The following is a 23,842-nucleotide window of genomic DNA, read 5'->3' on the forward strand; positions in this document are numbered from 1 at the left end:
GTTAATTAACCCAGGGAACATACCAGGACTACCCATGTAACTTTTAACCTAAGTACAAATAACTACATAATTTCCCATGTAATATGGTATGGTCAGATTAATCTCTATTATTTAAGCTATAAAGTTAGTGTAAAAAAGACTGCTCTGGGATGTGTGATTGGTTAGTTACCTAATTTCTCCCAAAATATATGTCCTAGGTGCCCTCAAGTCACACCAACCCGGCATACAGACTTCAGGTATATTTCTTTGATTTTTGGTAAGTTCTAGCTGTGGTGGAAATTTAAATCTTTAGTCAAAAACAGATAAACTATTGTGAGGCCTTTGATCTCTGCCTATGTTCAGTAATGCTTGGTGAGTAGACTGCTGTTGCCTACCCCTACTGTTCTTGATGCCAGCTAGGCATCCTCAAGTAATCTGTATGCAGACATAGAGAAAGGCCTTGTTTAACAATGTTCTGTCCAGGTACTTGCTTTTGCCCTGCTCACAGGATACCAAAAGGGATGTACATTTTCATGAAACTACACAAGCCCCCTCTTTGGCTTCCTCCAATTTACATACTAATGAAAAATCTTCCATGTGCTCTACATGCAATAAACGACATATTCCGAGACCCCCCCCTTATGTGGGTGATAAATGCCACAGGATGACACTACCTAGCAAAAGGGCATTCAGATTACCTGCCCTCATTGACCTTACATTTACAAAAGAATTGTTATTTACAGTTATTGTTATCAGTTGAGCAATAGTTGAGTTATTATTAATGGAAGATATTTTCATCTCTACATTGCTCTGATTGTCATAGACATATTTACTTTTCCAGCTGTAAGTCCCCTGACACACCCTTACTGAAAATTGCCCCGTAACGGGCCGTTACAGCACAGTTAAGCCCCTTCAGTTACAATGGGAGATGCATGCTGGGCAAAAACACGCAAGATATGCACTGCTAAGTTAAAAGGCGCATGTTCATCTTTGCATCAGTGTATCCCTGTGTGGATCAGCCCCTGTGTGTGAAAGCTTGGTATGAAGCTTGATATGTTGGTAAAGTGAGTTTGATAAGATATTGTTATGTATATGGGAACACATCCATTAAATTGATCTTCACCTTTTGATTGTGGGCCTTATTCAGAGATGCACGCTATTCCCACAGCCACCGCGTCTTCGTGCACAGCGGCTGTGCAAAATTATGCAAATGCCAAAAGCGGCCTCTTTTATAAAAAGACACCTACTGCTTTAGCGAGGACGATCTACACTGCGTGGGTGCCGACCGGCACACGCCTGCAATGGAGCCACCGCTGCCCCAGGGAACCTTATGCCTCTGTGATGTCCTAATGCCTTGTGAGTTGAAAAGCTGACAAAATGTGTGGAAGGCGAAGTGCCAGCACCATCTCGTAGTGCTGTAGGGAGGGGTGCACAACTGTTGCCGGCCACCACAGGTCGCTGCCACAGCGGCAGCCTGCAGCCTGGAGAATTGCCCAGCAGGGCGGCTTTAGAACACAACCAGCTACCTGGCTGCTTCTAACCAGGCCTCCTTTTTGTGAAATCGTGATGTCACTAGTTCTGGGGGCGAGGAGCAGTGGGGACTGGCGCAGGGTGTGAAAATGCCCTTCTACGGCCCTGCCAGCTCCATGCTGCAGTGCTAGGACTGCAAGGGGTGGCTGATCCTGATAATGGATATGTCCGCAGAACAGAGCTGGAACAGATAAAGGCATGCCATTTGCTGTAAAGGAAGCTATTTGCTAATCACATCCTACCATAAAAATAGTGAATGTGTGTAATAGTCAATTTAACTTGTTTTTTTTGGTGTGTCGTTCTTGATTTCTTTACTACTATCCTATAGTATTTTTTGGTGTGTCGTTCTTGATTTCTTTACTACTATCATTTCTGTGCAGACAACTTGTTTTTGTAAGTCTAGTTACTGTAGTTGCATATCATATATTTTAGCAGTAAATAAATGTTTACTCTTGTGTACAATGTGTACAAACTTTCACACATATTGCCTGACTAATGTTGTTACATTCTTACCCCTTTCTTAGCATTATTACTGCATATAAATCAGGAGGATGTAGTCATATTATCAACATTTGTAATGTTGAGATTCATAATGTCAACACAACAATGTATCCAGTTATTATGTCAGCATTGTTGAAATTTCGTCATTGAACATGTCGGCATCTGCAGATTGTTGACATTTGAAATGCTGACATTCTGCATGGACCAGCAACAGTGGGTTAGGGTTAGGCTGTGGGAGGGGAGGTTAGGCACTATGGGAAGGGTTAATGTTAGGCTACAGGAGGGGAGGCTAGGGTTAGACACCAGGAGGAGGGTTAGGCTGCAGAAGGGGAGGTTAGGGTTAGGCACTAGTGGGAGGGCTAGGTTATGGGAGAGGGGATTAGTGTTAGACACCAAGGGGAGGGGGAAGGATAAGCTACAGGAGGGGACGTTAGGGTTAGGCACCAATTTGAGGGTTAGGGTTAGGCTGCGGGAGGGCTAGGCATTAGGTGGAGGGTTAGGGTTAGGCTACAAGAGGGAAGGTTAAGGGTTAGGATGCGGGAGGGTAAGGCTATGAGAGGGGAGGGTTAGGCACCAGTTTGAGGGTTAATTTAGGCTACAATAGGGGAAGGTTAGGGTTAGGCTGCAGGAGGGTTAGGCATTAGGGGGAGGGTTAGGGTTAGGCTACGAGAAGGGAGAGTTAGGGTTAGACTGTGAGAGGGTTAGGGTTAGGCATTAGGGGGAGGGCTCAGGTTAGGCTACAAGAGAAGAGGGTTAGGCATTAGGGGGAGGTATAGGCTACGAGAGGGGAGGGTTAGGCTGCGGAAGGGTTAGGGTTAGGCTACGAGAAGGGAGGGTTAAGCTGTGGGAGGGGAGGTTAGAGTTAGGCCTTAGGGTTAGGGTCAGGCTACGGGAGGGGAGGTTAGGGTTAGGCATTAGGGAGAGGGTTAGGGTCAGGCCATGGGAGGGGAGGCTAGGGTTAGGCATTAGGGGGAGGGTTAGGCTACTAGAAGGGAGTGTTAGGGTTAGCCTGCGGAAGGGGAGGTTAGGGTTAGGCATTAGGGGAAGGGTTAGGCTACGGGAGGTGAGGTTAGGGTTGGGGTTGGGCTATGGGAGAGGAGGTTAGGGTTAGGCATATGGCTTAGTAAAGCAAGGAAAACGTTGCAGTATAATGCATGGCCATTTAAACATATGGACATAGGACCTCATTCAGTCTCTCGCTTGATGCGATCGCTCGCCCCCAGCGTATGCAAATTTATCAAAGTGACACCACGGGAAGCGATCACTCGCCAAGGCATAAGCATGCCCACCACGTCTTGGCGAGCGGCCAGCATACGCCCAAACGCACAGGCAGAGCCGCCCACCAGAACACGTCATCTCCAGGAAGTGTATTAGAACATTGGTACATCGAGGACAATCGTAAGCGATCGCAGCGCTTGTGGTTGCCTTACCCTACCGCAAGCACCGCGAGGACCTAAGTGTAAAAAACAGGCATGTGACGTGTACTATGACGCTGCGTGTTAATTATGCACACCTCTAAAACGGCATTGAAACACTCAGGCACGCCTGCGTTTGCACCTCCACTTCCCCGTTATTAGTGTCTGCCCCTGTTACCACCCACAAACGGCCTCTCCTGTCACTCATTTCACTGGGCTGTCTTTGCTGGGCGAGCGAGCGGCCTGCGATCGCACAGAGTAGTTTGTGCACGCGCAGAACGAGGCGTACGCAAACCATCGGGCCACTTGCGAGCATACAGCGCTAGCGAGAGACTCTGAATGAGGTCCATGTTTCACTTTAAGTTTTAAGATGTTAGATAGATAGATAGATAGATAGATATGCAGATAATTATGTTGTATCCCCATGTTGTCTACCTGCCCACAGAACTATGAAGAGTAATTTATATCTTGTGTAAAGTTTCTAAAGCGCACAAGCAGCAGCCATGTTGTGGGCTGAACAATAGACTATGAGCCTGATTCTGAGTTGGAGGCATCTGCGAAAACATTCGCATCTCTCATTTATGAGCTGACTGCTCATGAGTCTCAAATGCAAAACATGGTGTGCACATGCACAGAGAGATGTGTCCCGAGACACTGGCAGGATTGTGTGTGCCGCATCTTATGTGAACTGAGACCAGGATTTTCTGGGCAGTGAGTGTCAAGACACACTGGGTATCTATTGCTGTGGAAGTGTATGTACAGCTCTATTCTATTCTGAGACGTACGTATGGGGGAAGCCCGTGTCTGACGGATCTCTCGCACCTAGCATGTGGCTTGTGCCAGTGCCTATACCAATGATGATGGTTATGTCATGCGGGCACTCAGGGATGTGCAATCAGGGTAGGCAGAGCCTTCCCTGCCATACTCCTGAGATTTGATATAAAAATGATTAGAATAATATAAAGAAGATGTTTATAACTTATAAACATCTTCTTTGTTTAATGTAATATTTTTTATAGTTAACACTCACCAGCTCTGTGGGGCTCCCTGGGACTGCAAGGAGATGAGAGATGAGGCAGGAACAGGTCAGCCTCGCTTCTGTATAGTCAGACACTGCTTGCAGAGCTGGGGACGGGACCACACCACAAGCAGTAAGCTGAAAGAAAGAGAGCTAATAGAGGCATGCCTCTGAGTGTGGGGGCTGTGCCTTGAGCACTGATGGACATCTTAGGGCCTGATTCAGAGGCGCTTGCAAATAGCGAGCGCTCGCTTTGAATCAGGGCGTCCGCTTTTTTTTTTAACACGGCCTCCTGGCCGCTCGCTAAGCTGTTAGTGACCACCCACAGCTTTAGCAGGCGGCCAGGTGATGGTCGCGATTATCGCGACCATCGGGCTTGCGATGAGACCCTTGTGGTAGGGTCTCATTCCCGCAAGCCACAGTGAGCTTCCTGCTCTAATAGAGCAGGAAGCCCACTACTGACATCACGAGTGATGTCAGTAGGGCCGCCCACAAATGGCAGGTGTTCCTTCAGGAGCGCCTCCATTTGTCCAGCCACCCCCCCTCCCCGCCTACAAAATGGGGCGAGCTGTCAATCAACATCGACAGTCACCCCGTTTGTAGCGAGCCCCGGAGCGAGTGAATTTGTCACTCGCAACGGGGCTTGCACGCACGTGCGCAGTGCTCCACCATCGACCCGCTTGCGAGCGCATAGCTATCACGAGCGGGTCTGAATTAGGCCCTTAGTCAGCAACAGCAAGAGAAGACACAGTGATGCAGATAGGAGAATCAATGGACACTGAAGCTTAGTGTAGTGAGGGGAGAGTTACAGTGACTAGGGGGTGAGACAGGCTCCAGGCACTCAGGGCCTGATTCAGACCAGGTCGCAAGCGCTGTGCGCTCGCAACCGGGTCGATGGTGGGCCAGTGCGAATGCGCATGACGGAGCCGGCTCCGTCGTGCGCATGCGTGAGACCCGGATAGCGACGGGCAATCCATCGCTCCGGGTCTTGTACCAAAGGGGGCGTGCTGTCGATGTTGAGTGACAGCACGCCCCCTTTGGTGGGCGGGCTGGGGGAGTGGCTGCCCAAACGGAGGCGTTCCCATGTGAACGCCTCCGTTTGGGGGCGGCCCCACTGACATTACGAGTGACATCAATGGGAGAGATTTCGGCTCTGTTAGAGCCGAAATCTCTCTGGGGCTTGCGGCAATGAAACCCTACCACAAGGGTCTCGTCGCAAGCCCAATGGTCGCGATGGTCTTGACCATCGCGACCATCTTCCTGGCTGCTCGCTATAGCTGTGGGTGGTTAACCACAGCTATGTGAGCGGCCAGGAGGCTGTTCTAAAAAAAAAAGACCGGCCCTGATTCAGACCCAGCGCTCTGTCAGAGCGACCGGCTCTGAATCAAGGCCTCAGACCCATCTCCATGTGTGCCTCCCCAGCCATTGATCTCACCGCACATCACTGCAGGCGCTAGAACAACTGTTGTGATAAGTTTGCACTTTCAAACGCATAGATTTGAAAGTTAGGGTCTGATTCAGAGCTGGACGCTCTTTCAGAGTGCTCGCTCTGAATCAGTGCCCTCCTTCTCTTTTTTAGAGCAGCCTCCTGGCCACTTGCATAGCTGTGGGTGACCTCCCACAGCTATAGCGAGCGGCCAAAAAGATGGTCGCGATGGTCAAGACCATCGCGACCATCGGGCTTGCGATGAGACCCTTGTGGTAGGGTCTCGTTGCTGCAAGCCCTGGAGTGCTTTCGGCTCTATCAGAGCCGAGAGCACTCCCACTGACATCACTTGTGATGCCAGTGGGGCCGGCCCCAGACGGTAGGCGTTCCCATGGGAACACCTCCATCTGGGCAGCCACGCCCCCCAAAGGAGGCTTGCTGTCACTCACCATCGACAGCACGCCCCCTTTGTAGCGAGACCCATAGCGACAGCCATCGGTTCAAATCCCGACCGTGGAAGCCTATCAAAATCCAGATGCCGGCTGGTAAGGTATATTTAACCCCCCCCAACCCTCCCCCGGGGGTGCCTAACCCTAAGACTCAGGGGGGTGGTGCCTAACCCTTACCTCCTTTCCCCGCACCCTAAACCTAACCCTCCTGGTGGGTGCCTAACCCTAACCTCCCCCAGTGGTGCAAGTCCTCCCGGGGGTGCCTGAACCTAACCCTCCCCCCCCGCGGCTAACAGCTCGCGACACCCAGCTAACCTACGTTTGGTATGCCGGGCTTCAGGATTTCGGCGTGGGGCTAATCATAGGCGTCGGTATTTAGACGCCTATCTGTAGTCCCATGCTGGGCTTTCAGTGTTGGGATTCTGGTGCCCGGCATTTCAACCACTGGCATACTGACTACATCCCGTTGCATTATCATGATAGTGAGTACAATGCAGCGGTTGTAGGGAAAAGCGGCCACAGAAGAATCAGGTCCCGTCAGTTAATTAGGAAACATGAGCCTGAATTATGTCACTGATTCCTAGAGAGTTGGTTGGCTGCATCATTCTCATGAGTATTCGCTCAACCCACAGCCCAAACTTTGTAGATTTTAGTAGGGAAACACAGCATTTAATATCTATTTGTTTACTCCCAAATTGCAAATATACTGAGAAGCACCGTAATATTATGTTTTTATGGTCATCCTTTTCATGTACACATGCAGCAGAATGATGCGATGTAACTACTTAACTGAAGAAATTCTAATACATACACTGTGAGAAGAACTAATTTAGGGGTGCTGAGAGCGGTGTTGGACTGTCTACTGGGGCTCAGACCTCTTCAAACTGTGAAACACAATACTCACTCGTCAGATATGCCCAGAGGCTGCAGAGATTGATAGTTATTTGCAGAGATGGGCTGACACTGTTGCCAGTTTTTTTAAGACTTCAAGGATAATGCAAAATAACAGCCTATTGTTCGCGAATTAAGTGTGGAATCCAATGTACTATTACGTTCTAAGCAGAAAATATAGACTGCAAACGGACCCATGCATCAGCAATCACAAAAAACAATTCACAGACTCTGTGATTTTTGTTCCCCAGATTTAAAGATTCCCGATCCACCATGTGCTCAGACATTACAGATATTTTTTAGTGATTTGCAGATCATTTTCAGCAAATCACAGATCTGCCAATCATGAAAGGCTTATCATTTTACTAGTAACAGTTGGTGAATCGCCTGATTTTCTACATACTTACACTACCAATCTACAGTTCTGATTGGTCGGTCATATCCAACATGATGGACACCTGATTTAGTGATTCCGATCACTTTTTGCTCGGAATCGTCAATCGGTGAAACCCCATACATTGCCGCTTTTTTGGGACAATCACCTGCAAAATGCCATATTGCTCCAATTACTCGCAGATGTATGGAGGCTTTAATTAAGGTGGAATGTTATTCTGTCCTGTTTGTTCCATGAATTACAAATGTAGACATCAGAGATTTGGTCAGTGTTTATGGGGCCCATTTAGCAAAGGGAATTCCCTGAAAACACCAGTTTTCGGGGGTTTACCTCAAATACTAAGTATCCCCCGGATGTATGAAGGAGGGACCGCAGTAGGTATTATTGTAAGGCAGGTATGCGTATAAGGGGCCCATTTATTAATGAACGCATTTTGCAATGCGATCAGGGCATCCAGTACCGCCCATGATCGCATTGCAAAATGCGATCATACCGGCTGAATGTACTATCCGGCACATGCAGGGAGACGGGCTCCGAAAAGGCCGGAGTGCATGCGGGACTGCTGACTGCACATGAGTCCTGCGGACTGCACATGAGCGGCGCCCATTGCCGGCGGAGGGATCTGGGAGATCCCTCCGCCGGCTGAAATGCGGTAAGTCCCCATAGACTACAGCGGCTAACGCTATTTTCAGATAGATAGCTGCTGGGGCCAATATCGGATATTGATACATTTGGCAGCATCGCATCCCCCATAGAAACCTATGGGGGAGGCGGCTGCAGGCGGCAATGGAGGGATCGCAGCAGGTATCGGAGATCGGAGATACCTGCTGCGGTCCCTCCTTCATACATCCGGGGGATACTTAATATTTGAGGTAAACCCCCGAAAACAGGTGTTTTCGGGGAATTTACCTCAAATTAACTTTGATAAATGGGCCCCTAAATCACTACAAACAGCTCATATTGTGAGGAATTCCTATTCCCATTACAGCTGGGTTTGAGGTGATACCAAAAATAATTTCCAGTAGTCCGTGTTACAGGTCCTGGGCCCCTGAGTTTAGCAGATAACGTGTTATATAGTAGTGCAGAAGGAAACCAGAACATATTTGTACTTTATTCAGTAGAAAAATAATTTTTTTCTAGCTTGCAGCTTCCTTAAACTATTAATTTTCACAACATTAGAAAACATTTAAACTAGAGATGTGCGCTGACCCCCGTATTTTGGTTTTGAATCCGGATTCATCTTCATGTTTTTGGTTTAAAAAAACATAAGATAAAAACAGATGCAATCTAAAACCGAGTTTGGTTTTTAAAACCGAATTCTGAGCTGAACGCGAAATCGAGCCGGGACTCAGTTCGACTCGGAACTCCAAAGTGATTCCGAACTCGGACTCAGCTCGACTCGGAACCCCTAAATTTGTTTTTTGACAGTTCTCTAGGAACCGAACCCGCACATCTCTAATTTAAACCTTTACCATTATAGACATGCGGTCATCCTACATGTGTAGACTTGTTTATTTATGTGCACAGGGAATTGTAGGAGAAAATAATCCAATTTGCTGGTATTTTTCTTATCTCAAATCTGTTGTTTCTTTTGTCTCCTGCAGCCAATTCATTGTAAGGTGTCGGCTTTCCTTTAAATTCTGCCAGAAACACAGGATGTTCTACTAGATGTTCAAATGTCATTTGTGAGTTAATCATTAATTTGAAAGTTAAACTTTAATATGTGAGTTAATCAAAGTTAGTAGCACCATGATAAAAGACATGAATGAAAACAATTAGGCATAATGAATGAATAAAGACAGTGCTTTCCATCTCTGAGCTAATTGCAAAAAATCAACTCATTTTGTGTAGTGAAAATGGCTCTTCAGTAAATATACACAAAAATAGGCCTCGTCAGCCTCATTAACCTCACGCCCCAAAATTGAATCTTCTTGTCGCATTGTTCTTAAAAAGAATGATTAATACCCCTTTTACACCGAGGCTAAAACCCGGGTTTTTGAAGGGTTAACCCGGGCAGCTCCCTGGTGTAAAAGAGGAGAGAGTTGGATCGCCGGGTGGAGTGACCCGGCAATCCAACCCAGGTAACTAGCAGGGTTTAACACGGGCGGCGGGTGCCGGGTTGATTGTATAGTGTTGTGCAAGTAAAGTTAAAATATTGTCTTTTGCTGTGGAACTACAGTTCCCAGCAAGCCTCCCCCGCATGCTGGTACTTGGAGAACCACAAGTATCAGCATGCGGGGCATTACGGGCCTGCTGGTACTTGTAGTTCCACAGCAAAAGCAATATTAAAAAATCAAAGAACACACACACCATTGAAAAGTAAAATGTTATTAAAACATACATGCACACACACACATGTACTCATACATGCACACACTATCTCACATACTCACCTATGTATCCCTGTAGCCATTCTGTCCTCTTCTCCAAGTAGATAATCCTATGGAGTACCTGAAATAAAAATTCCATACTCACCTCCTCCTATGAGTGGATCTGTCCTCTTCAGGAAATCCAGAGTCTTGGCAAAAAAAAAACAACGCAAAATACCCGGACCCACGAACATTAGTAGTGTCCTCTAAGGACACTACTACCCGAATGACAACTCTGCCCAGCATTTCAGTTAAAAAATCCTGGTGCGGAGCGCTCATTGGCTGAGAGAGGGGCGAGCCTTGACTTCAATGATGAGAACCGAGCGTTCCCTTTTCAAAAATGGCGCCTCAGCGCCATTTTTTAAATTCAAAGATGGCCGCCGCGAGCCAATCACGGCTCACTACATCATTGCCCCATCCCCTCAGCTGGCTTAAATACAGCCAGCGGGAGACATCGTCCACTCAGTCATTGGCCGGGAGGCAGCAGGAAAGAGCTGCCGAAAACAGAAGCCGCCACGGAAGCCCTGGATGGGTGTCAGCCGGGAAAAAGAGCTTAATGGCCACCGCCCTCAGGTGAAGACACCATAGAAGTCCTGGGGGAGTGGCAGCCATGAAAAAGAGTTTAAAGGCTGCCGCCCCGCAGGTCAAGGTCCCGCTAAATAAAATATTTTAAAAAACGGTGTCTGTTTGTTTTATTTAATATTTCTTTTGCAGGGGTACTATGGGTACCAGCAGGCCCTTATTGCCCTGCCTGCTGGTACTTGTGGTTCTCCAAGTGCCAGTATGCGGGGATACCTGCTGGGACCTGTAGTATTACTGCAAAACACAATATTTATATTTTCATATGCACCACACAACACAATCAACTTGGCACCCACTGACCAGGGGTGCCGGGGATAGCCCCAGGCTATCAGCCTAGGCCTGGGGTGCCCAGAGAGGGGAACCCTTTATTGGGGGGGTCCCCAGCTCCCCAGGGATCCCTGGCCTGAACTTACTAGTGGTCAAGGGTGATGCTGCGGCTGGGGGGCCCAGTGAAAGGGCTCCCCTGGCTGTGGAATCACCCCCCACTAGAAGGAGTCTGGTGCTGGTTCTGGTAAATACAGGGGGACCCTACGCATTTTTTTCCCCTGTATTTCCAGAACCAGGGCCGGCTCAGAGCCCAGTGCTGGTTGCGCTGAATACACGGGACCCCTACATCATTTGTCCCCTGTATTTAGCACAACCAGCACTGGCTTTCCAAATCCCGGTGCTGGTTGTTGTTTTTGGGGAGGGAGATCATGCCATTTTTTTTCATACACGGGTTTTTTTTTTAATTAAACACAGAAGCACAGACGGGTCTCACAGACCCGTCCCTGCTTCTGTGTTTGTTTTTTTTAAACACATATGCAGGTACTATGGATATTCCAGATCCAAGCCAGCATCTGTGTTCTGCTACCTCCCCTGGCCTACTACGCCGCCGCTAACACTCATTACCATCCCCTGTTCCCGGCAGCAGCTAACGCCCGTGAACCCCTACCCCCTCATCCCCACTGCAGCACACCTTTACACAATCAACCCGGCACCCACCACCCAGGAGTGCTGGGGATAGCCCCGGGCTATCAGCCTGGGCCTGGGGTGCCTTGGAGAGGGGGAACCCTTTATTGGGGTGGTCCCAGCTCCCCAGGGATCCCTGGGCTGACTAGCGGTCAGGGGTGATGCTTTGGCTGGGGGTCCGGTGAAAGGGCTCCCCTGGCTGTGGCATCACCCCCCCGCTAGAAAGAGTCCAGTGCTGGTTCTAGTAAATACAGGGGGACCATACACATTGTTTCCCCCTGTATTTCCAGAACCAGTGGTGGCTCAGAGCCCAGTGCTGGTTGCGCTGAATGCGTCATTTGTCCCCCGTATTTTGGCAACCAGGGCTGGTTCTGACTAGCCCAGTGCTGGTTGTGCTTAAGTACAGGGGACCCCTACGTAATTTTTTCCCTGTGTTTAAACACAACCAGGACTGGCTGTTAAAAGCCCAGTGATGGTTGTGCTTGGGGGGGGGAACCTTTTTTTTATTTTACGCATTTAATTTTTATCATAGATGAGTAGATGAATCTCACTGGTGCGTTCGTACATCTGTGACATATTGATTTTATTTTCTCAAGTGCATGCGCACTACCAGTGAGCCCTCTGGCACCCGCTGATGCCCCATTTGCACTGCACCACTGCCACTGCTCTGCACCACCGCTGCTGCCGCTACCCCGCATGCCTACAGCCTGCCCCTGCAGCTGTCTCGCACTCTGCACCTCCCAAACCACCTCCTGTGTGCTGGTTCCTCTTCCACCTGCATTAGTGTACCAATTTGTTGCACTTCTCCCCTGCAGGTGGCCCGGTTTGCTCATCCAAACTCTGATAGTTAATAAATTAAAAATAAAAACCATGAAATTCCATAGACAAAAAATCTTACGGTTTCACATGTCCCATTAAGGCTGCTTAGATATGATCTGAAAATTCACAAAACCTATTGAATATCTTCCACTCAAACTCCAAAAAGCAATGAAATTATGATCATTAAGGATGACACCTTAATGGACGTGTTGCTTGCGTAATATAGATATGGTATGCCATCACACCCTGTGGTTAACGGCAGATTCAGAACTCTCACAGAGTGAGATTGCTGTCACTCACAAAATGGTGGAGCTGCTAATTCAAAGAATTGTGTGCTCATTGGAATACACACATGCAGTCTATGCAACTGAGGTCTGAGCAGAACATAGAGCTGCGCAGATGGGATAAGAGTATGGTGGATGGGGAGAGAAGACATAGCGGTGTGGATGGGCAGTCAGAAAGGCGTGGAGAGGGGAAGATTAAGCAGTACAGATGGGGGCGAGCCAAAGTGATGCAGATGGGTTGAAAACAGTGGTGCACATGGGGAAGAGACAGAGTGGCACAGTTTGGGGGAACAGAGCAACATGAATGGGAACTACAGAGTAGCATGGATGCAGGAAGATAGAGCAGTGCAGATGGGTAAAGACAGATTGGTGTGGATGAGGAATACAGACCAGCACAATGGGAGAACACACAACAATAGGCATTGGGGAGGACAGATTGGTGCAGATGGGAGGGGAAAGACAGAGTGGCACGGTTGGGGGGGGACAGAGTGGTGCAGATGGAGGAAGAAAGAGTGGCAGACATGAATGGAAAACAGAGTGGTGCGGGTGGGATGGGAAAGACAGAGTGGCACGGTTGCGGGGGACAGAGTGGTGCAGATGGAGGAAGAAACTAGTGGCAGAGATGAGGGGAAGACAGAGTGACATGGCTGGGGGCAAGGCAGTGGTGCAGATGGAAGGAAACACAGTGGCACAGATGCAGGAAGACAGGGTGGTGCACATGGGGAAAGACATATTGGTGTGGATGAGGGCATGCAGACTAGCACAGTTGGGAGAACACACAGCTGTAGGGATTGGGGAAGTTATAGCAGCATGGAGGCGAAGTTACTGTACATGCATAGACAGAGTATGATAGTTTTAGCAATTAGGAAGCTGAATGTGTATAATAAATGAGATAGATGTATTGAGTTAGAAGGATGTTGGAACCCAGTGGGATTGTTGTGGTGACTGAATGGGAAGATTGTGGGCACTGAGTGGGATGTGTGTGCCACATAACTGCGCAGACCTCAGTTGCAAAGACTGCATGTGTGTATTCCAATGAGCACACAATTCTGTGAATTAGCAGCTCCACCATTTTGTGAGTGACAGCAATCTCATTCTGTGAGAGTGCTGAATCTGCAGTTAACCACAGGGTGTGATGGCATATCATACCTGTATTACGCAAGGAACACCTCCATTAAGGCGTCAGCCTTAATGATCGTAATTTCATTGCTTTTTGGAGTTTGAGTGGCAGAAATTCAATAGGTGTAGTGAATTTTCAGATCATGTCTAAGCAGCCTTAATGGGACATGTGAAACCGTAAGGTTTCTTGTCTATGGAATATATATATATATATATATATATAAATATATATATACAAACACAATAATCAAGCTGCTAGATGAATTTTTATTTTCCAGCATTACACATATAAATTATATAAATGATGAAATTGTCTAACCCATATGTGAAATACATCCATTAACTTATTTTCATACCATGCACCTTATATGAGGGCGTTGCAAAACATTTTATATGTCTGACATTACATTAATTTATACTACATATTGTGCATCTGGTTGCTAGCATATTTGTTTTTTCATTAGTAGTTATTCATTATTTTATCATTATTATTATTATTATTATTATTATTATTATTATTATTATTATACAACTCATACTCAATAAAAACCTCTACATATAAAATAACGTATAACAGTAAAAATATACTCATGTTATTTTTGATTTTAATGTCTAATTTTTGACTAGTAATGATGCTGATTATAATGATCTAAATCAAATACTGCCTAGAAATGAATTGGGATAAAAATAAAATAGACAAATATGGGAAACTTGAAGAAACAAAAATAAAGGTAAATTAAAAATGTATGTATTAAACTTATTAACCTAACACACTGTTCCAATATTATTCATTCTATTATGTTTTTTTTATATTAGTATTAGTGATCATCTCACATTATGATGAACTGAAGATAAAGCAATGGGAACTGCAGAAGTAAGGCAGTGCTGAGAATTTCCTGGCTCTAGAGTACCTTGTACACCAAGGTTTCCTATTAGCCAACAAACAGTCTGTGTGACTTCCTATGATCCCCACCAGCTTTATGTTGTCTTTGTTTCCTCGCTCTCGGCTGAGACCATTTGCTTTGTGCTGTTTTCATTCCCATTTCGCCAGCGGTGGCTATTTTTAGCTTTTCCTATTCCCCTGCATTCCATTGGCCATTTTGTTTGCATGATACTCACGGTTGCTTCTTCGTAGCTCCTAGGACCTAGGTTCACCCCACCCACTGCTCTCAGACAAAAAGAAAATAAATACAAATAATGTGAGATTTATATTGGAAAAGGTCTGGTAATTACCGTCCTTAGGTTGGACTATAATCACATATGTCTTATTGCGCATGTAGGCAATTCTTTATTTGAAGAATACAACACGTTGCTCCATGCGGGGTAATTGTCACCAAGGCTTTCTGAATTATTACAAAACAAAATGATACATGCAGTTTTTCTTATTGCATATCAATAAACATTCTATTGATTTACTGTGCGTGTCTACTATACAGTATATACATGAAATGTGCGGTTCGGTTTTCCTGATATACAGTATGATCACTCCCAAACTTAGGGTTTCTGAGTGGAATCGAGTCCCAGTTCGGGATCACTTTAGGGTTCCGTGTCTCGGTTCGGTTCTGCAATCAGTTCGAAACTCGGATTTAAAAACCAAACCCAGTTTTGGATTGCATGTAAACAGGTCCAAATTTCATGGTTTTAGCTGTTTTATCAATTTTTTATCGATATTCTTTGATTTTAAAGAATCCAAAACTGAACCAAAACTGAATTTGAACCAAAACACTTGAGGGTGGTTTGCCAAAACCAAAATAAGATGATGAATTAGAACCAAAACATGAGGGTCCGCGTACATCTTTAGTATGTATAGTATATATACTGTAGATACATACACATATATAGGCTGGTCTTAAAGATTAAACTGTCAACAATTTAGCCAAATATAATAATTACGTTAGAAAACAAAACAATGCTTTTCATAAGCAATCATTATTAACATTTATTGCCAGCATATTACGTTGCGATTTATAATAATATACTAGTTAATATCTAAATGGGTTGCGAGTAGGTAAAGCGACACATCCTATGGAAATCCTATGTACATTTTGCCAACATTCCTGATTGGGAGCTGGACAGCAGATTTTAGCTCAGTCGGTAATTAGGTAGCACTGGCCCTATCCCTATGCCTATAAGGTGTTTTACTGTAGGTGTCAACCTCAATAGCTGATATATCTGCTGGAGAAACTGATTGTTTAAAAACAGTCTTATTTTCTTTTTACTCTATATTGGGAGAGCCTATTAAAGTCAGTACAGACAGTTCTAGTAATGCCTCGCATAACATTACCAGAACAGTAGCATTAAAAAAATATCTTTATTCTTAGAACTGTTTAAATTAGCATTTTTTGAATGAAAAAAAAGGAAAAATACTTGTTAATTATATGGGCACCACTGAAGCTCACCAACACTTTGCCATCTTCCATTTGGACCGCTGTTTTCAAATCCATCTCTGCCGGGCCTCAAGTCATCACATCAGCCTGGCAGTGGGAGTTTAAGAACAGCAGCTGTTAGAGTAGTGCCACAACACTGGGGAACTACAGCGGTGCCTGTATATTTAACAAGAAAAAAATAAAAACCCTGCCTTTATTTAAGTTTAAGGGGTCTATTTACTAAGCAGTGTTAGGAGACAAAGTGAAAAGTGATAAGTCTGTGATAAGGTGCCAGCCAATCAGCTCCCAACTGTCATTTTTCAAACACAGCCTGTGAGATGGCAGATGGGAGCTGATTGACTGGTGCCTTAGCGCTTTCTTATCACTTTTCACTCTATCTCATAAGACTGCTTAGTAAATAGACCACTAATTTTTGTTAAACAAATCCCAACATTTTATGTGACATATAAGTTATATACTGTATTATCTGCCTTTAAAATATTTACCACCTGAAAAAGTATTTTCATTAGAGGAACACCATATCTCACTATCCTGGGCCAGAGTTTATAAGGTGTTGCGCAGTTGTTTGGTGCTGGTGGTGGTTAGACCACACGTGCAACAGCTTACCCAGATCTTAGGTTTATTGAACCAGGTAGAATAATAAGTAGTATAAGATACAGGGATATAATAGGTGTACAAATAGTAGTATTGATGCAGCCCGGAGCATTAGGGTATCATTGGTGTTGTAGTGCGCCAGCCATCAGAGTGGTAAAAACACAGGTGGATAGTAGCACTATGCCCCTCTAATGTAGCGGTGGTGATATATTGTACTTTTGGTAATCTGTGGCAAAGTCAGAGGTGCGTCCACTCAATAGGAACGCCAGGGAGAAAAGATGCGTGAGCAAGGCGTGCATGTGCACCAATGCATATCAGAAGTCAGGCCTCCAGCTGAGCTCCGGCAGGTCCTAGAGTCCGCTGTCACAGTTACCTGGTTGCACTGAGGATGGATGTAGCGTAGAATAGAAGTAACATAAAAAATACTTGTTATGCAGTTACCTACTTTCTTTACATCTCTCATCTTTCTTCTCTCTGTTCTCTTTTTAATCTTCTTTATACTAGAGTGGACTGGAGCGTGGGGTTCAGGCCCATATAACTGCTAGTGACAAAATGGCCGGCCAGGTAGTTGTGATTGTGGCCTTTGATGTCGAGTCATTGACTATTACAGTAATGGTTCTATGGGAGTCCCATTGAAGCAGTATTGCTAAGGTGAATGACGCAGCCAAATAGGCCACGATTACTTATCCCGTGCTGATAGGAGCCTGCTTCTGCGGCCTATGGGATCACATCATTCGCCACAGTAACACTGGCCCTATGGGATTCCTGTAGAACTAATACTGTAATAGCTAATGATGCAGCCGTTTTGCTACCTGTTTTGCCAGATCCAGATGCTGGCCCAAGTGCTTTAAAAGGGGTCCTGTCTGGACGGTCTCCAGCGCCTCTGCCTTTGGCCCAGCTGCCCCTGTACTTATGCCACATGTGTTTTCGATAAGGTCAAACCTCATTTTGAGTACATCCAGAAAATGTAACTGTTTCTAAAATTATCACCAGTGTAACATAAATGCACTGCTAGGACTCTAGAAATGCAGATCCATTTATTTTATTCACAATCTCAAGGTGCACCACCTATCAGTTATACTTATGATGAAATATATGGCAGATCATCCAATACTAGCAGATGGAGAGTTTGGTCACTGAATATATTAATGCATGCATTGCATACTACTGTATACACACAAGGGGCCTCATTTACAGCAAGGAGCAAATCCAGCTAAAGGATACGACTTTGCACTTGGGGGAATCTTGATGCGATGCAGTGTGTGCCAATGCAATACTCTGCTATCCATGCAGGGGAAATACTGCCTGCTCTGCATGTAGCACACAAATGCAGCTAACCTAGGACAACCCCCCCCCCCTCCAAACTCTTTGTAGTTCCTTCTGCAGTGCAGCATGGTTCTGTCATCGTGTAAGTCCAGCAACATCGCTAGATCCTGGTAAATTCACAATTCACAGTCTACATTCTATTTTTTTTTCTCCTCAAACTATTTTTATTGAGAGTCAGAGGAATAAACAGTCATACAAATGCCAGATCAAAGGGAGAAGTAAATCACAAGACAGAGCTCTAAAAGAGAAGGATGGCTTCCGAACCCATAAGGAGAATTAGCACAAAAGAGTACAGATATTACACAAACTAGGGAAAAGAAGATAAAGCCATTGAACATATAAGCATAAGATCCTCAGAGACTGAGTCTCACATAAAGAAGAAACAAAAAGGGAAACAATAAGCACAGGACGAAACAAAGAAATAGAAATTAATAAACAAACAAACAACCCCTCTCCCTCCCTATGTATCAGGCAGAAACATTACATAATAAGAGAAAAAGAAACAATCCCCTCCTGAAAGAACTGATCTACACCCGTCTACCAGTCCTGGGCTTTCAAAAAACTAGAATCCTCAAAACTGCCTAGTTTATATATGTAACCTAGGTTGTGGCATCAACACCAATCAGTGGTTTCAAAAGGTTTAAGAACGTGAGATCCCATAAAACTGCACCCCTCCATTTTCTATCACACGTTTCTATGTTGCCCATCTATCAAAACAAAGGATTTGGAGCAATAAGAGTTCATCAGCACTCAGGAAAGGGGGTGTTGAAACGGTCCAATTGCAATCTTTTTCACCTATCTTAGTGTGTAACAGAATGAGGTCCCGGGTTCTACCCCCCAAAATCCCAATTGGCAAAATTGTCACATAGCATAGATAGCGGATCCTTAGTCACTGTAAGTCACAGATTTTATTAGTAAAGATCATCAGTTTCTCCCAAAACTCCCTAACCTTTCCACACTCCCACATGTCATGTAAGAAGGGAGCATGAACACATTTACAAGAACCAGACTCCTCGCTACTATATATTTCCTCTGGCTCTGGGAAAGGAAGGAAGGTGTGAAGTATTAATATGAACTTGGTTTACTGGGGGATTTTCTTTTTTTTCTTTTTTTATAATATTATTTATTCAATAGATGAAAAAAATACAATGGAGCCTACACAGAAGCTCTAAATAACAGAACACAAAATTGACATCTCGTAAAATAAATTTTGTTATACATACTAATTTAAAAAAAATAGAGATAGAGATAAAAATAAAAAACAAAATAGTAAGAGAGAAAAGCGCGGTCTGGCAGACCACATAGAAGAGAAAGAGAAGAGAGGGGAAAAAAGAGAAGAAATCCGTAAACCCAACTGGACTCCTGTACAATTCTATCTATATCTATATCTGTAGAAGCCCCTTATCGGAATGCTGAGGGTGTCTGAAAATTCGAGGTCCATGGATCCCATGTTTTAATAAAACCTTTGGAGGAATTGCGTAAGATGCTTGTCATATACTCCGTAGAATATACGTGCCATACCTTATCTATGATCTCATGTATTGTAGGGACCTTGGTTGTTTTCCACACTGTTGCAATACTACAGGTAGCAGCTGAAATAACATGTCTAATAAGTTTGTGTTGGTGATGATGGGCGTTTTACTGGGGGATTTTCATAGTGCCATCCATATGTTGTACTAAAATGGCAGAAGACTCAATCAGAGGGATATGAATTTCAGATTTATGTATATAGTTAGACCAAAGCACCTGTGTAGTGGCGTGCAATAAATCAGGCTATGGATACTGCGTCTTACATGGCAAGGCATTGAGAACAGTAAAGCAAGATTACAATTAATATTGACCCTCTGGCGTTAAGGATTGTATCATGTAACGTATTTGCAATTACATATAGAAATTACATTTGGAAATGGTATATTTAGAGTGAAGAGCCTGGAAGCAATTTAACTGACCCCACCCTCGCAGTCAAGCACGGCCTTGATAGCAATAATTAATTTATCCATCCATAGCAAGAAGGTAGCATTAACTAACCCAGGAGAGAAAAGTGGATTATGCCAAAATGTAATAAAAAGGAGTCACCATAGAACATCTACCCAACTTTCAGTTGATATTGAGCCATGCACAGTAGGTGTCCCAAAATAACACATTCATAAGGGGAGAGGGGTTGGGGGGTTGGAGAGAAGAGCATGAAGTACATGGAGAAGAACCACAGGAGCATAGGGATAGACTAAGGCTTTTTCTTAAGGCTTATGTGTAAGATTCCAGGCCAGTGAGCCAATCTAATATATACCGAAAACATACAGCGTTAGTAAATGCTAATATATTTGGAATGCCCAGGCCTCCCTCACACCTGCCCAAACGCAATTTGGCCCTGGCTACACGTGACTTTTCCCCCTGATAAACAGAAGAGCACAGTAGGTTTATTATTATTATTATTATTATTATTATCCTATTTTTATATGGCGCCACAAGTGTTCCGCAGCGCCTTACATAGTACATAAAACTAATAAGTGAAAAAAAAACAAAGTAACTTACAGTACATTACAGTGAAGGACATTATATACATTGCTGCAATAGAGACATGTTAGGAGTAAGGAGTAGAAGAAAGTGTAAGGAGAAGCACATGAGGGAAGAGGTCCCGGCTCATGAGAGCTTACATTCTATGATTGTCTGATTGCGAGAGCCTGATTGGGAGCATTTGGATGGTATAGGACAGTTTAGGAAAAACAATGGATTTAAGTGCAGCCACTCTACCTAACAAAGACAATGGAAAAAAACACCAGGGGGGTAAATTTACTAAAGTGAGAGTTTTTAGAAGAGGAGATGTTGCCCAAAGCTTTGACAAAAGACGACCAGGTTTATTTCCCTGGAAATTGGAAATCAGTATAAAATGTTGAGTATACAGCTGCACACCATCAAACTTGATTCCGAGATTTATGCAATGCCGATATTTACTGAGATTGAGCGACTGTTAGCCATTGCGCCAGCGTGAAAGCCGCACTGAATGCTCACAGCAACTGCTATTCGATTACGCTCGCCAAGAGGATTCAATCGCAAGTTGAGTGACAGGTAGTCAGCGTTTGGGGGGTGGTTACAAAATGCAGGCGTGTCTGATTGTTTTGACGCTATTCCAAATTAGCCAGTGTACCTGCATTACAGCATGAGACCTCTCTGCGTGTCAGGAGAGCTGCAGTGTTTGAGAGAAGTCAGACTTGACTTAGAGGCTGGGTGTCTGCCCAAAGTGCGTCAATGTTACCGATCTTTAAGCTGTTGTACGTCGTCGGATGGATATGTGAAGGCAGCAGTGAGCGTCCCTATGCTCAGGTAAGCTTTGGAAGGCATTAGCATATTTTAGCAACTGCGATTGCATTAGTGTACATCTCAAAAACAGGCCCTGAGTTTTAGCTTGGAAATAAGCAGTTTTATCTTCTGGTGTCGGAGTAGATTTATATTGAACATACGCTACAGTTGAAGCCGACTGAGCCTGTAAATACATCTCTGAAAATTATTTTTTATATACACATACTGTATATTGCGAGATAATCTCTCCTCTCATAACAGATTTGTCTGCTTGCCAAAATAACAAAGGGTCAGAAACAAGCCTTTCAGCGGTCTAACACGGCTGCGAGTTTCTAGCCCCCCCTTTATCGCCCACCCAACGCTGACTACCCATCATTCACTTTACGAATAAATCCTCTGTGCGAGCATAATCACAATACAATCGCTGCACGTGCGCAGGGCAGCTTACACGCATTTGCACAATGGCTAACAATCGTTCAATCTGCGTAAATATCGGCATTTGCATACAAATCTGAATCAGGCCTATATTATGTAACTTTAGGGACATAGATAAGTGGGAAGGGAAACGCCATTGATGGCAGTACCCTACATAATGATGTGGACAAAGTACATCATATCAAAGCAAGACCAGAGATACAAGTTGGGGCTACTCCTGAGTGTATAATTGTTTAAAACTAATCCGACTGAAGAGAGGAGATAATCTATACGTCCCCTGGGCTGCAGAAACACAAGTACAATCCCTGTCTGTGGGATGGTGTGCCCTCCAACAGTCAGTCAAATGTAGTTGTTCAGTAAAATTCTAGGGGGCTGATTCAGCTCTGAATGCAATTCAGCTCGGGAATCTGCGCATGTGCAGAACCCATTCTGTTAATGTGCAGAATGGGGTCCTGCGTGATCACACAGGGCCTGATTCAGAGCCGGACGCTCTTTGAGAGCGCTCGCTCTGAATCAGGGCGTCCCTGTTTTTTTTTAAAGAAGGCCTCCTGAAGACTTCCGGTTCCGGGTTCATGGAGGAAGCAGCCCCATGTAGGAGCTCCGCTTTACTCCCGGCATCATCACCTTCTTCAAGGCATAATTTGCCTCCCAACTACTGCCTACCTATTGGGCATTACTCCGGTACTTGTCCGGTTCAGTTAGAAGCGCTCCCCGCGCGTGCAGCAGCTGCCGCTTCTCAGGAGCAGGACCTCGCGGGTGACGCCGCACGCGGTAATCCACCTGAATAGCTGATGCAACACCGGCTCGTTGCCCCTGCAGACGCTCCTTCCTTAATCGGAGCTATCCTCTGGGTTGGAGGTCATTTAGAGGCTATTTGGCAGATACTGCCATCTATTTGTTTTTCTCCAGTCAGCAAACTCAAACATTTACACCTACAACCTACTGGGAGTGTTTCACCCTACACATCTCAAATAACCCCTTCCTAGCCCACTAATTAAACTACATAAGTTCTGTAGTGGGGAACTTAGAGAGAATTCAGTGACTGTCTTTTCTGCTAAAAGAAAATTACGTCACAGTTTCTGCTCTTATAATATATAGAGCTTCCTTATCAGTACTCTCATTTGCTATTCATTATAGCATGCTCAGTTAAAGTGATTGCTACTTGCAGTATACATAATATTTTATTATAATCGTGCTTGCATGAAGAAATATCTTCAAACTCCGTCCTCCTCTTCTTCTTCCATTCCAAAACCTCCGCGTCAGGAAAAACGTCGAGGAAGCAATAACATGGCACCCGAAGACGAATCGGAGGTCACTCCTCCAGCTCACAAAAAAGCTGCAGCACAAGTTGGAGGACAAACTCGTCGTCCTACAGATCCCATTACTTATGGAGACATCGTTGAAGCAATCAAAAGCACAATGACCCCTCTGTTGTCGCAGGCAGTCTCTGATATCAAAGATCAGCTTCAACAATTGTCAGTCAGAGTAACGGATACAGAAAACAAATTAGGTGCCACATTCCAAGATGTTTTTGATCTTAAAGGAAGGGTTCAAATCTTACAGAAAGATAATTATTACTTACGCAATAAAATAGATGATATCGAGAATCGCTCTCGGCGCAACAACATAAGACTCGTTGGTCTCCCTGAATCTGTCAAAGGCCCAGCCTTGGCCCATTTTGTTAGAAATACTCTTCCATCTTTACTGGAAATTACAGACTCTTGCACAGACCTGGTTATCGAAAGGGTCCACAGAATAGGTCCACACCCTAAACCAACAGACACTCGTCCCAGAGTGGTGTTGTTCAGATGCCTCAACTACCTCCATAAAGTTGCCTTCTGGTCTGCTTCCAGAGCTAACAAATCTATCATCTGGGAAGGCAAACGTCTATACATATTTCAAGACTTTTCAGTTGAACTGTCTAGAGCACGTAAGGCATTTTCACCACTCTGCTCACAACTTGTTAGAAACAAGCGCAAATTTGCTCTTATCTACCCTGCTAGACTGCGTTTATTTGAGGGTGACTCCTACAAGGATTTTTTGAATCCAGATGATGCAGCAGGTTACTTAAACAAA

Source organism: Taudactylus pleione, unplaced genomic scaffold (assembly GCF_031769625.1).
Source record: "Taudactylus pleione unplaced genomic scaffold, aTauple2 ptg000198l, whole genome shotgun sequence".
NCBI classification, from domain to species: domain Eukaryota; kingdom Metazoa; phylum Chordata; class Amphibia; order Anura; family Myobatrachidae; genus Taudactylus; species Taudactylus pleione.